This window comes from Spermophilus citellus (genome assembly GCF_964194105.1).
Source record: "Spermophilus citellus genome assembly, chromosome: 12".
In the NCBI taxonomy this organism is placed as follows: Eukaryota; Metazoa; Chordata; class Mammalia; order Rodentia; family Sciuridae; genus Spermophilus; species Spermophilus citellus.
The window spans coordinates 13,864,363-13,880,173 of NC_138198.1; positions in this window are offsets into that span (position 1 = coordinate 13,864,363).

Here is a 15,811-nt window from a genome sequence, read left to right on the forward strand (position 1 = left end):
TAGAAATATATATGCCAATCGAAATTCATCATGAAATATATATCATCCACAGGTCCAAAAATGTTTATTTTACTGAACATGGATTTACGTATCATGTTGTTCAAGTAGGAAGCTCACCCGTAGGTCGAATTTTCAGTTCCAACAGCGTTTAGGAGGAGTGATCTCTTCTCACAATTTGTATCTGCCAAGTCAGCCACCTCACAAGAATGGACGTGGGATAGCAGGGAGGATTCTATATGCGCATGTAAAAATACATGTTGCTGAATAGGCTGCAGAGAAAGGGAGACAGGAATTCACATATTTGTTCACTTTCAAAACACATGGAGAACTACTTCTATTAAATTGGACAAGATTTATAACACCTACCCTTTGTAATGCTAAAGGCAAGTCCAACTATACACCATGCCTGCTCTGAACTGCCTGTATTTCTATTCTGTTTGGGTTATTTTTCTCCATCATATTAGTATTCGTAGTCAGAATCCAGTAGGGTATGGGTTAGTGTCAGGGATTCAGTATTTCGAACGGAAAATAGGAAAATGAATCCAATGTGTAGGCAAATATGTGCTACACAAAAATCTTCCCACTCTCATCCAGAACAATGCCTTGACATTACCTTCGCAACAAGTAAGACGCAATTCGAGGAGAAGAGTTAGAAAAGCTGTGAATACGTATGTGGAATGGAAAATGCTCAGCAGTTCACAACCTTGGAGGTGGTAGAGGAGGTTCCATAAGTAAGGGACAGGGTAAACACTCCACAAACATGGAGCTCTGCTGGCCTAAAGACTTTGTGAGAAACTGCCTCTGAGGTTGGGCACTTGAAATACATGTTGTTGTCAGGAGCTTTAGCTTCCTCTGTAGTGAGACCATCAAAGCTGGGTCTGCATCTATGTGACCTGGAGGACACGGTTTCTGATTTTCCAATGAACATGAGGCAGAAGTGCTGAATTCTCTCTTTGCAGGTAAACTGTGGCCACTGGGGTCTAAGTGTCTCCCTGTGTGGACTCTGAAGCCATTTGGTCATCCTCCACTTTTCGTGGTGTTTCTTGCTGCTGCACTGGGAGTTTGGAATTTGCCTCAGGAAATGCAAGGAGTTCAACTGGGACACAGTGCTGGAGGGAGTTCTGTCACGTGCGGTGGGTCAAGGTCCTAGGAGAATGCACCAGCCAGGCTTCTATCCCACAGAGATTGCCCCCTTGACCATAGCAACCTGATTCTGAACACTGCCCTGAAACCTCTCCATATAACAAGATGCCTTTACATAGAAGGGTCTGCTCGCTGCACCACGTCAGTCACAAGCCATTTGGAAGCCAATGGCAGATCCACATGGCCCCACCACAGATGTTCTATCACACACCTGCACACCACTGCTCTAGGCCCGCTACTCAGCAGGCCCCAACTTACTGGCATCTCTGTTTTACACCATTTTCATGAAACCCAGTCAATCAAGGCACTGTCTGGTACACTCATGATCAGCAACAGGACATCCAAAGGTTCTCCAGTGCCACCTGCTCATGGGAATTTCAAAAATCTCATGGTATTTATCCAGCTAGCCATTTTTAAAGGATGAAGTTGGAGGCACTGTGGGTTTCCATGCCTTCAGGAACCATTCAATGGTGAGCAAGCTCATTTCAACGAAAGCTCTGGAGAACTCTCACAAACAAGGCTTCCCAAAGAGTGGCCAAAAGGTCACATGAAGCCAGGCCCATTGAGGTCTACAAATGTGAGGTCCATGTGTGTTTTGACTCTCAACTGTGGCTGCCAGGTCTTTAAGAATAAAATCATGTGATATCCGGGCTGAGATTCCCAGTGCTCTGTGGAAAGCCAGCCTGGGCCTAGATCTCAGTTTCCAAGGGCGACTCTCATGCATGGCCTCCTCAAATCCCAACACAATTCACGGCAATACTTCTCTGAGCTCAGTTCCAGAACTCAGTCTCCAAGGGGAATCACACCAGAGTTCAAGCCCAGGTGGACCCAGTCATCTCTTCCCACCGCCACACCAATGACCACAATTCAAACCAAAACACTGCCACATGGCCCTCATCTTCTTCCATATAGACACTCATCATAACCTCTGGCTGGAGGTTTCCATGAGGGGCACAGCCCAAGACAGTGTCCACAATAAGCTCCCTTGCCCCTCATTTGCCTCATGTCAGGGTGGCCTGGACACCCTTCCTGTGAACCTGGAGTGATCCAATAGGCCTGCCGTTAATACTGCTCCGCTTCTCCAATTGGAGGCCTACTGACTGCCGGGTATAGATTCTGTGTGTCAATTGGGGTCATGAGAAAACCCAAGCACCTATGGGCTAGCCTCTGCAGGGCTTTGAGGAACTCGTTTGACCCGAAGGATCCCTATTCTCACTTGATGGAGGTCAGGAACCTTACAGAGGAAGGCGAGAGACTTCATCCACAATGACTGCTTTTGTGCCAATTTGGCTTTGGATGCACACATGGGATCTCTCTTAGGATCCGTCAGGTGCTGACAATCTAAGCCACAGCCTCACACAGGGCCAAGAGGCTGATTCAGACACATCCCTTTGCAAAGCCAGTAAGCAAAGAGCCACAGGTGATGCCCATTCATTTCCACTTGAAAACTGTTTTCTTCAGGCTTCACAAAGGGGTGCCCTGAGGCAAAGGCCTTCCTGACATTCAGGGCAACAGAACAATAGGTAAGCAAAAGGCCCAAAGCAGGGTTTCTCCAGGGAGACTTTACTGGTCACACTGATAGCTCAGTTTTCTGAGATGCTCACCATTCCTTTCAGCTATCCAGTACATGGCCATGTCACCGAGCTTGGAGGTGGTACCTATCTTGGACACAAAACCATGAGCCTATTCTGGAGAGTGGCCAGGATTCAGGAAGAAAACAGGAACTTAGGAAGATAGTAGGTGTTGCCCATCCATAAGGCAAGCCGCAGTCCATTCATAAATGGGGCAGGATGAATGCTGGGAAGCTTTCTACTAGACAGGACACATCCATTGATGCATTCTCTTTTCTAATGTCCACAACCAGGGACACAGTGGGATACACAAACATAGAAACACTCGCCTCGTCAAAAGACTTACTAGAAACAGTCCACTCCAAACCAACCAAACCGCCTTTCCTACCTATTCTCAGAACATGAGACCAAACCACAAACTCACACCCACACCCACAAAGGCACCTCCTTCTTCCAAGTTGGCCTGTGACTACCCGGAGTGTCGTCTGACTGGTGGGCCATACTATGTTCCCCCGAAATGGCCTGTCCTGTCTCACATCTGGCCTCCTTGGCCAACTCTCTGAAGCTGTCAGGAGCCAGCGGTGAGCCACTACCTGCTTTCTCAGGAAAGGCCCCTCTGCAGAGCTTTCCTGGCATTTGGCAATCCTCACATCAGTAGGTACCAAGAAAGACTGACTCTGTCCTTGGTAAATCCAAACAAGGGAGCCCACTGGGACTGGGACTGGGACTGGGACTGGCTCTGGGTGCCTGGCTTCCTGGATCCCAAGTTCAGAGAGTTCCATCACCAAGGAAGTGAGGTGAGGTCACTTCCTTCAGGAACTGAATGAGGTCACTGCCTTGGCAACCACTGTGTCCTAACAGTTGCTTCCAGGGCTCCCATGAGATGGAGGCTGCCCCTCCTTCCTGTGACACTTTCACAACTTACAATGGAATATCAACCATAGGCACCAAGGAACAGCTCTCCACACAGGCCTGCTTTGGTCCATCGTGTCTACATTAAGAACAGAGAGGCTCATTCAGACACATCCCTTCATCCTGACCAGGTTGTTTGCCATGGAAGATGACTTCTGCTCTCTCAGGTCCTTCATAGCGGCCTACATCTTCTCCAGGGATCATTTCTGCATGGACCTTTGAGGTTCTCAGCAGGTGGAAGATCCCCTACATTCCTGTATTGTAAGACCAACTCTGTCCCTGCTCTTCTGTAAAGTTAGATTGAGGGAACAGTGTATGGTTAGGGTTAAGAACCTGTTCGATTTGGGTTAGGAAACACTCTGCTGGATGATGAATGGTATTGGGAACCTGAGATATTTATACTAATATAGAGGTGAAATGTATGTATGAAAACAGAAATCCAAGTCAGATTTGAAGGCCAGAAGGGCATTGGGCCCTTGATTGGGATACTTAGCTTTGAATGACTTTCTGCACAGGTGTCTCAGATAAATCGATATACAATGGCATAGGACCTTGTACCTTGGATGATTGAATGCAGAAGAGAACATCCAGTCAAAAAGGGATAGTAGGTAGGATTAGGAAGATAGTTGGTAGGTTTAGGAAGAAGAGTGAGTATAAAATTTGGACCAAAAGTTCTTTAGCAATAGGGTGTCGGTTAGAGAGTGAATGTAAATGTCAGCACATGTGAAGAGTCAGCCAGTCACAATGATGAACTGGGGGACATATGTAGGAAAGCAGATATCAATAGAGACATTAGGAAATCAGGCAAAGCATAAAGTGAGTGAGAGGATTAGACATTTTCAACAGGGTGGAGGTTGAATATATCATCTTAGGAAGAAACAAATGTGTAGTCACCAATAGGATTGACATTTGAGAGCATTAGGCAACCTGGACAAGGATGTTTTTAGTAATCCATGCTCACTTTCCAATGAGGCTTTGGTACAATCATAAGTGTGACCTTTGCATTTTGTGTCCAGAATATCACTGTGATAAAATGTATATGGAGATCAGGTGACATGAGTATTTCTTCCACCATTTCTGGGAGTAATATGTTGAAGACATATAAATTAGCCTTTGGGGGTACAAATAGGTGTACCCTGGGTCTATGAATATAGAGATAATGCATGAATAGACCCTTCTGTGAATAAATATTATAACTGGTTCCAATTTAAATAATGGATTGAATTGATATCTGAAAATATATAGGAAATCTAATATTGATACACAACCATTCATTCCAACCAGTTATACATCTAATGGTGATATTAGGGTTATGGTTTACCATGAAGGGGGTTTGAGTTTTGCTTCAAAGGGGATTAAGGAAATGGAAAAGAATGTGTTTGGAAAGAAGTCTCATGAAAAGACCAGTCAAGAAACGTGGAGGAATACATGTGTTCTGAAGCAGGAAGTGATTGAAAGTGAACCAAATGCCTAGAAATTTGTGAACTTGAGGATGAAATACATATCCTATGATGTGCATCAACTGAAGAAATAGTAATGTACCAGTGTTGAATAAAAATGAACGTCAAAATACACATCATGTCCCATAGGAATCTACTTGCATTGATGTTAAACTGGGTCAGTTCCTGTAGAAATATTAGGATCTCTATGCACCATTCTCTGAAGTTAGTTTCAGCACTAGGAAACAAATATGCATTTCAGGTGGATGAATATTTCTGAGCATAATCTTGTGAAAAGTTGATTATAAATCCACATATATGAACATGGATGAATTTAGGGAGTGTATAATAAGACACATATATTTCATATTTTGAAAAATCTGGAGAGTTTGTGCATATTGTGTGTGTGTGTGTGTGTGTATATATATATATATACACACACACACACACATACACACAGAACACACAGACATTAAAAAGTAGAAATATATATGCCAATCGAAATTCATCATGAAATATATATCATCCACAGATCCAAAAATATTTATTTTACTGAACATGGATTTACGTATCATGTTGTTCAAGTAGGAAGCTCACCCGTAGGTTGAATTTTCAGTTCCAACAGCGTTTAGGAGGAGTGATCTCTTCTCACAATTTGTATCTGCCAAGTCAGCCACCTCACAAGAATGGACGTGGGATAGCAGGGAGGATTCTATATGCGCATGTAAAAATACATGTTGCTGAATAGGCTGCAGAGAAAGGGAGACAGGAATTCACATATTTGTTCACTTTCAAAACACATGGAGAACTACTTCTATTAAATTGGACAAGATTTATAACACCTACCCTTTGTAATGCTAAAGGCAAGTCCAACTATACACCATGCCTGCTCTGAACTGCCTGTATTTCTATTCTGTTTGGGTTATTTTTCTCCATCATATTAGTATTCGTAGTCAGAATCCAGTAGGGTATGGGTTAGTGTCAGGGATTCAGTATTTCGAACGGAAAATAGGAAAATGAATCCAATGTGTAGGCAAATATGTGCTACACAAAAATCTTCCCACTCTCATCCAGAACAATGCCTTGACATTACCTTCGCAACAATTAAGACGCAATTCGAGGAGAAGAGTTAGAAAAGCTGTGAATACGTATGTGGAATGGAAAATGCTCAGCAGTTCACAACCTTGGAGGTGGTAGAGGAGGTTCCATAAGTAAGGGACAGGGTAAACACTCCACAAACATGGAGCTCTGCTGGCCTAAAGACTTTGTGAGAAACTGCCTCTGAGGTTTCGCACTTTGAAATACATGTTGTTGTCAGGAGCTTTAGCTTCCTCTGTAGTGAGACCATCAAAGCTGGGTCTGCATCTATGTGACCTGGAGGACACGGTTTCTGATTTTCCAATGAACATGAGGCAGAAGTGCTGAATTCTCTCTTTGCAGGTAAACTGTGGCCACTGGGGTCTAAGTGTCTCCCTGTGTGGACTCTGAAGCCATTTGGTCATCCTCCACTTTTCGTGGTGTTTCTTGCTGCTGCACTGGGAGTTTGGAATTTGCCTCAGGAAATGCAAGGAGTTCAACTGGGACACAGTGCTGGAGGGAGTTCTGTCACGTGCGGTGGGTCAAGGTCCTAGGAGAATGCACCAGCCAGGCTTCTATCCCACAGAGCTTGCCCCCTTGACCATAGCAACCTGATTCTGAACACTGCCCTGAAACCTCTGCATATAACAAGATGCCTTTACATAGAAGGGTCTGCTCGCTGCACCATGTCAGTCACAAGCCATTTGGAAGCCAATGGCAGATCCACATGGCCCCACCACAGATGTTCTATCACACACCTGCACACCACTGCTCTAGGCCCGCTACTCAGCAGGCCCCAACTTACTGGCATCTCTGTTTTACACCATTTTCATGAAACCCAGTCAATCAAGGCACTGTCCGGTACACTCATGATCAGCAACAGGACATCCAAAGGTTCTCCAGTGCCACCTGCTCAAGGGAATTTCAAAAATCTCATGGTATTTATCCAGCTAGCCATTTTTAAAGGACGAAGTTGGAGGCACTGTGGGTTTCCATGCCTTCAGGAACCATTCAATGGTGAGCAAGCTCATTTCAACGAAAGCTCTGGAGAACTCTCACAAACAAGGCTTCCCAAAGAGTGGCCAAAAGGTCACATGAAGCCAGGCCCATTGAGGTCTACAAATGTGAGGTCCATGTGTGTTTTGACTCTCAACTATGGCTGCCAGGTCTTTAAGAATAAAATCATGTGATATCCGGGGTGAGATTCCCAGTGCTCTGTGGAAAGCCAGCCTGGGCCTAGATCTCAGTTTCCAAGGGCGACTCTCATGCATGGCCTCCTCAAATCCCAACACAATTCACGGCAATACTTCTCTGAGCTCAGTTCCAGAACTCAGTCTCCAAGGGGAATCACACCAGAGTTCAAGCCCAGGTGGACCCAGTCATCTCTTCCCACCGCCACACCAATGACCACAATTCAAACCAAAACACTGACACATGGCCCTCATCTTCTTCCATATAGACACTCATCATAACCTCTGGCTGGAGGTTTCCATGAGGGGCACAGCCCAAGACAGTGTCCACAATAAGCTCCCTTGCCCCTCATTTGCCTCATGTCAGGGTGGCCTGGACACCCTTCCTGTGACCCTGGAGTGATCCAATAGGCCTGCCGTTAATACTGCTCCGCTTCTCCAATTGGAGGCCTACTGACTGCCGGGTATAGATTCTGTGTGTCAATTGGGGTCATGAGAAAACCCAAGCACCTATGGGCTAGCCTCTGCAGGGCTTTGAAGAACTCGTTTGACCCGAAGGATCCCTATTCTCACTTGATGGAGGTCAGGAACCTTACAGAGGAAGGTGAGAGACTTCATCCACAATGACTGCTTTTGTGCCAATTTGGCTTTGGATGCACGCATGAGATCTCTCTTTGGATCCGTCAGGTGCTGACAATCTAAGCCACAGCCTCACACAGGGCCAAGAGGCTGATTCAGACACATCCCTTTGCAAAGCCAGTAAGCAAAGAGCCACAGGTGATGCCCATTCATTTCCACTTGAAAACTGTTTTCTTCAGGCTTCACAAAGGGGTGCCCTGAGGCAAAGGCCTTCCTGACATTCAGGGCCACAGAACAATAGGTAAGCAAAAGGCCCAAAGCAGGGTTTCTCCAGGGAGACTTTAATGGTCACACTGATAGCTGAGTTTTCTGAGATGCTCACCATTCCTTTCAGCTATCCAGTACATGGCCATGTCACCGAGCTTGGAGGTGGTACCTATCTTGGACACAAAACCATGAGCCTATTCTGGAGAATGGCCAGGATTCAGGAAGAAAACAGGAACTTAGGAAGATAGTAGGTGTTGCCCATCCATAAGGCAAGCCGCAGTCCATTCATAAATGGGGCAGGATGAATGCTGGGAAGCTTTCTACTAGACAGGACACATCCATTGATGCATTCTCTTTTCTAATGTCCACAACCAGGGACACAGTGGGATACACAAACATAGAAACACTCGCCTCGTCAAAAGACTTACTAGAAACAGTCCACTTCAAACCAAACAAACCGCCTTTCCTACCTATTCTCAGAACATGAGACAAAACCACAAACTCACACCCACACCCACAAAGGCACCTCCTTCTTCCAAGTTGGCCTGTGACTACCCGGAGTGTCGTCTGACTGGTAGGCCATACTATGTTCCCCCGAAATGGCCTGTCCTGTCTCACATCTGGCCTCCTTGGCCAACTCTCTGAAGCTGTCAGGAGCCAGTGGTGAGCCACTACCTGCTTTCTCAGGAAAGGCCCCTCTGCAGAGCTTTCCTGGCATTTGGCAATCCTCACATCAGCAGGTACCAAGAAAGACTGACTCTGTCCTTGGTAAATCCAAACAAGTGAGCCCACTGGGACTGGGACTGGGACTGGGACTGGCTCTGGGTGCCTGGCTTCCTGGATCCCAAGTTCAGAGAGTTCCATCACCAAGGAAGTGAGGTGAGGTCACTTCCTTCAGGAACTGAATGAGGTCACTGCCTTGGCAACCACTGTGTCCTAACAGTTGCTTCCAGGGCTCCCATGAGATGGAGGCTGCCCCTCCTTCCTGTGACACTTTCACAACTTACAATGGAATATCAACCATAGGCACCAAGGAACAGCTCTCCACACAGGCCTGCTTTGGTCCATCGTGTCTACATTAAGAACAGAGAGGCTCATTCAGACACATCCCTTCATCCTGACCAGGTTGTTTGCCATGGAAGATGACTTCTGCTCTCTCAGGTCCTTCATAGCGGCCTACATCTTCTCCAGGGATCATTTCTGCATGGACCTTTGAGGTTCTCAGCAGGTGGAAGATCCCCTACATTCCTGTATTGTAATACCAACTCTGTCCCTGCTCTTCTGTAAAGTTAGATTGAGGGAACAGTGTATGGTTAGGGTTAAGAACCTGTTCGATTTGGGTTAGGAAACACTCTGCTGGATGATGAATGGTATTGGGAACCTGAGATATTTATAATAATATAGAGGTGAAATGTATGTATGAAAACAGAAATCCAAGTCAGATTTGAAGGCCAGAAGGGCATTGGGCCCTTGATTGGGATACTTAGCTTTGAATGACTTTCTGCACAGGTGTCTCAGATAAATCGATATACAATGGCATAGGACCTTGTACCTTTTATGATTGAAGGCAGAAGAGAACATCCAGTCAAAAGGGGATAGTAGGTAGGATTAGGAAGATAGTTGGTAGGTTTAGGAAGAAGAGTGAGTATAAAATTTGGACCAAAAGTTCTTTAGCAATAGGGTGTCGGTTAGATAGTGAATGTAAATGTCAGCACATGTGAAGAGTCAGCCAGTCACAATGATGAACTGGGGGACATATGTAGGAAAGCAGATATCAATAGAGACATTAGGAAATCAGGCAAAGCATAAAGTGAGTGAGAGGATTAGACATTTTCAACAGGGTGGAGTTTGAATATATCATCTTAGGAAGAAACAAATGTGTAGTCACCAATAGGATTGACATTTGAGAGCATTAGGCAACCTGGACAAGGATGTTTTTAGTAATCCATGCTCACTTTCCAATGAGGCTTTGGTACAATCATAAGTGTGACCTTTGCATTTTGTGTCCAGAATATCACTGTGATAAAATGTATATGGAGATCAGGTGACATGAGTATTTCTTCCACCATTTCTGGGAGTAATATGTTGAAGACATATAAATTAGCCTTTGGGGGTACAAATAGGTGTACCCTGGGTCTATGAATATAGAGATAATGCATGAATAGACCCTTCTGTGAATAAATATTATAACTGGTTCCAATTTAAATAATGGATTGAATTGATATCTGAAAATGTATAGGAAATCTAATATTGATACACAACCATTCATTCCAACCAGTTATACATCTAATGGTGATATTAGGGTTATGGTTTACCATGAAGGGGGTTTGAGTTTTGCTTCAAAGGGGATTATGGAAATGGAAAAGAATGTGTTTGGAAAGAAGTCTCATGAAAAGACCAGTCAAGAAACGTGGAGGAATACATGTATTCTGAAGCAGGAAGTGATTGAAAGCGAACCAAATGCCTAGAAATTTGTGAACTTGAGGATGAAATACATATCCTATGATGTGCATCAACTGAAGAAATAGTAATGTACCAGTGTTGAATAAAAATGAACGTCAAAATACACATCATGTCCCATAGGAATCTACATGCATTGATGTTAAACTGGGTCAGTTCCTGTAGAAATATTAGGATCTCTATGCACCATTCTCTGAAGTTAGTTTCAGCACTAGGAAACAAATATGCATTTCAGGTGGATGAATATTTCTGAGCATAATCTTGTGAAAAGTTGATTATAAATCCACATATATGAACATGGATGAATTTAGGGAGTGTATAATAAGACACATATATTTCATATTTTGAAAAATCTGGAGAGTTTGTGCATATTGTGTGTGTGTGTGTGTGTATATATATATACACACACACATACACACAGAACACACACACAGACATTAAAAAGTAGAAATATATATGCCAATCGAAATTCATCCTGAAATATATATCATCCACAGATCCAAAAATATTTATTTTACTGAACATGGATTTACGTATCATGTTGTTCAAGTAGGAAGCTCACCCGTAGGTTGAATTTTCAGTTCCAACAGCGTTTAGGAGGAGTGATCTCTTCTCACAATTTGTATCTGCCAAGTCAGCCACCTCACAAGAATGGACGTGGGATAGCAGGGAGGATTCTATATGCGCATGTAAAAATACATGTTGCTGAATAGGCTGCAGAGAAAGGGAGACAGGAATTCACATATTTGTTCACTTTCAAAACACATGGAGAACTACTTCTATTAAATTGGACAAGATTTATAACACCTACCCTTTGTAATGCTAAAGGCAAGTCCAACTATACACCATGCCTGCTCTGAACTGCCTGTATTTCTATTCTGTTTGGGTTATTTTTCTCCATCATATTAGTATTCGTAGTCAGAATCCAGTAGGGTATGGGTTAGTGTCAGGGATTCAGTATTTCGAACGGAAAATAGGAAAATGAATCCAATGTGTAGGCAAATATGTGCTACACAAAAATCTTCCCACTCTCATCCAGAACAATGCCTTGACATTACCTTCGCAACAATTAAGACGCAATTCGAGGAGAAGAGTTAGAAAAGCTGTGAATACGTATGTGGAATGGAAAATGCTCAGCAGTTCACAACCTTGGAGGTGGTAGAGGAGGTTCCATAAGTAAGGGACAGGGTAAACACTCCACAAACATGGAGCTCTGCTGGCCTAAAGACTTTGTGAGAAACTGCCTCTGAGGTTTCGCACTTTGAAATACATGTTGTTGTCAGGAGCTTTAGCTTCCTCTGTAGTGAGACCATCAAAGCTGGGTCTGCATCTATGTGACCTGGAGGACACGGTTTCTGATTTTCCAATGAACATGAGGCAGAAGTGCTGAATTCTCTCTTTGCAGGTAAACTGTGGCCACTGGGGTCTAAGTGTCTCCCTGTGTGGACTCTGAAGCCATTTGGTCATCCTCCACTTTTCGTGGTGTTTCTTGCTGCTGCACTGGGAGTTTGGAATTTGCCTCAGGAAATGCAAGGAGTTCAACTGGGACACAGTGCTGGAGGGAGTTCTGTCACGTGCGGTGGGTCAAGGTCCTAGGAGAATGCACCAGCCAGGCTTCTATCCCACAGAGCTTGCCCCCTTGACCATAGCAACCTGATTCTGAACACTGCCCTGAAACCTCTCCATATAACAAGATGCCTTTACATAGAAGGGTCTGCTCGCTGCACCATGTCAGTCACAAGCCATTTGGAAGCCAATGGCAGATCCACATGGCCCCACCACAGATGTTCTATCACACACCTGCACACCACTGCTCTAGGCCCGCTACTCAGCAGGCCCCAACTTACTGGCATCTCTGTTTTACACCATTTTCATGAAACCCAGTCAATCAAGGCACTGTCTGGTACACTCATGATCAGCAACAGGACATCCAAAGGTTCTCCAGTGCCACCTGCTCATGGGAATTTCAAAAATCTCATGGTATTTATCCAGCTAGCCATTTTTAAAGGATGAAGTTGGAGGCACTGTGGGTTTCCATGCCTTCAGGAACCATTCAATGGTGAGCAAGCTCATTTCAACGAAAGCTCTGGAGAACTCTCACAAACAAGGCTTCCCAAAGAGTGGCCAAAAGGTCACATGAAGCCAGGCCCATTGAGGTCTACAAATGTGAGGTCCATGTGTGTTTTGACTCTCAACTGTGGCTGCCAGGTCTTTAAGAATAAAATCATGTGATATCCGGGCTGAGATTCCCAGTGCTCTGTGGAAAGCCAGCCTGGGCCTAGATCTCAGTTTCCAAGGGCGACTCTCATGCATGGCCTCCTCAAATCCCAACACAATTCACGGCAATACTTCTCTGAGCTCAGTTCCAGAACTCAGTCTCCAAGGGGAATCACACCAGAGTTCAAGCCCAGGTGGACCCAGTCATCTCTTCCCACCGCCACACCAATGACCACAATTCAAACCAAAACACTGACACATGGCCCTCATCTTCTTCCATATAGACACTCATCATAACCTCTGGCTGGAGGTTTCCATGAGGGGCACAGCCCAAGACAGTGTCCACAATAAGCTCCCTTGCCCCTCATTTGCCTCATGTCAGGGTGGCCTGGACACCCTTCCTGTGACCCTGGAGTGATCCAATAGGCCTGCCGTTAATACTGCTCCGCTTCTCCAATTGGAGGCCTACTGACTGCCGGGTATAGATTCTGTGTGTCAATTGGGGTCATGAGAAAACCCAAGCACCTATGGGCTAGCCTCTGCAGGGCTTTGAAGAACTCGTTTGACCCGAAGGATCCCTATTCTCACTTGATGGAGGTCAGGAACCTTACAGAGGAAGGTGAGAGACTTCATCCACAATGACTGCTTTTGTGCCAATTTGGCTTTGGATGCACGCATGAGATCTCTCTTTGGATCCGTCAGGTGCTGACAATCTAAGCCACAGCCTCACACAGGGCCAAGAGGCTGATTCAGACACATCCCTTTGCAAAGCCAGTAAGCAAAGAGCCACAGGTGATGCCCATTCATTTCCACTTGAAAACTGTTTTCTTCAGGCTTCACAAAGGGGTGCCCTGAGGCAAAGGCCTTCCTGACATTCAGGGCCACAGAACAATAGGTAAGCAAAAGGCCCAAAGCAGGGTTTCTCCAGGGAGACTTTACTGGTCACACTGATAGCTCAGTTTTCTGAGATGCTCACCATTCCTTTCAGCTATCCAGTACATGGCCATGTCACCGAGCTTGGAGGTGGTACCTATCTTGGACACAAAACCATGAGCCTATTCTGGAGAGTGGCCAGGATTCAGGAAGAAAACAGGAACTTAGGAAGATAGTAGGTGTTGCCCATCCATAAGGCAAGCCGCAGTCCATTCATAAATGGGGCAGGATGAATGCTGGGAAGCTTTCTACTAGACAGGACACATCCATTGATGCATTCTCTTTTCTAATGTCCACAACCAGGGACACAGTGGGATACACAAACATAGAAACACTCGCCTCGTCAAAAGACTTACTAGAAACAGTCCACTTCAAACCAAACAAACCGCCTTTCCTACCTATTCTCAGAACATGAGACAAAACCACAAACTCACACCCACACCCACAAAGGCACCTCCTTCTTCCAAGTTGGCCTGTGACTACCCGGAGTGTCGTCTGACTGGTGGGCCATACTATGTTCCCCCGAAATGGCCTGTCCTGTCTCACATCTGGCCTCCTTGGCCAACTCTCTGAAGCTGTCAGGAGCCAGCGGTGAGCCACTACCTGCTTTCTCAGGAAAGGCCCCTCTGCAGAGCTTTCCTGGCATTTGGCAATCCTCACATCAGCAGGTACCAAGAAAGACTGACTCTGTCCTTGGTAAATCCAAACAAGTGAGCCCACTGGGACTGGGACTGGGACTGGGACTAGCTCTGGGTGCCTGGCTTCCTGGATCCCAAGTTCAGAGAGTTCCATCACCAAGGAAGTTAGGTGAGGTCACTTCCTTCAGGAACTGAATGAGGTCACTGCCTTGGCAACCACTGTGTCCTAACAGTTGCTTCCAGGGCTCCCATGAGATGGAGGCTGCCCTTCCTTCCTGTGACACTTTCACAACTTACAATGGAATATCAACCATAGGCACCAAGGAACAGCTCTCCACACAGGCCTGCTTTGGTCCATCGTGTCTACATTAAGAACAGAGAGGCTCATTCAGACACATCCCTTCATCCTGACCAGGTTGTTTGCCATGGAAGATGACTTCTGCTCTCTCAGGTCCTTCATAGCGGCCTACATCTTCTCCAGGGATCATTTCTGCATGGACCTTTGAGGTTCTCAGCAGGTGGAAGATCCCCTACATTCCTGTATTGTAAGACCAACTCTGTCCCTGCTCTTCTGTAAAGTTAGATTAAGGGAACAGTGTATGGTTAGGGTTAAGAACCTGTTCGATTTGGGTTAGGAAACACTCTGCTGGATGATGAATGGTATTGGGAACCTGAGATATTTATAATAATATAGAGGTGAAATGTATGTATGAAAACAGAAATCCAAGTCAGATTTGAAGGCCAGAAGGGCATTGGGCCCTTGATTGGGATACTTAGCTTTGAATGACTTTCTGCACAGGTGTCTCAGATAAATCGATATACAATGGCATAGGACCTTGTACCTTGGATGATTGAATGCAGAAGAGAACATCCAGTCAAAAAGGGATAGTAGGTAGGATTAGGAAGATAGTTGGTAGGTTTAGGAAGAAGAGTGAGTATAAAATTTGGACCAAAAGTTCTTTAGCAATAGGGTGTCGGTTAGAGAGTGAATGTAAATGTCAGCACATGTGAAGAGTCAGCCAGTCACAATGATGAACTGGGGGACATATGTAGGAAAGCAGATATCAATAGAGACATTAGGAAATCAGGCAAAGCATAAAGTGAGTGAGAGGATTAGACATTTTCAACAGGGTGGAGGTTGAATATATCATCTTAGGAAGAAACAAATGTGTAGTCACCAATAGGATTGACATTTGAGAGCATTAGGCAACCTGGACAAGGATGTTTTTAGTAATCCATGCTCACTTTCCAATGAGGCTTTGGTACAATCATAAGTGTGACCTTTGCATTTTGTGTCCAGAATATCACTGTGATAAAATGTATATGGAGATCAGGTGACATGAGTGTTTCTTCCACCATTTCTGGGAGTAATATGTTGAAGACAT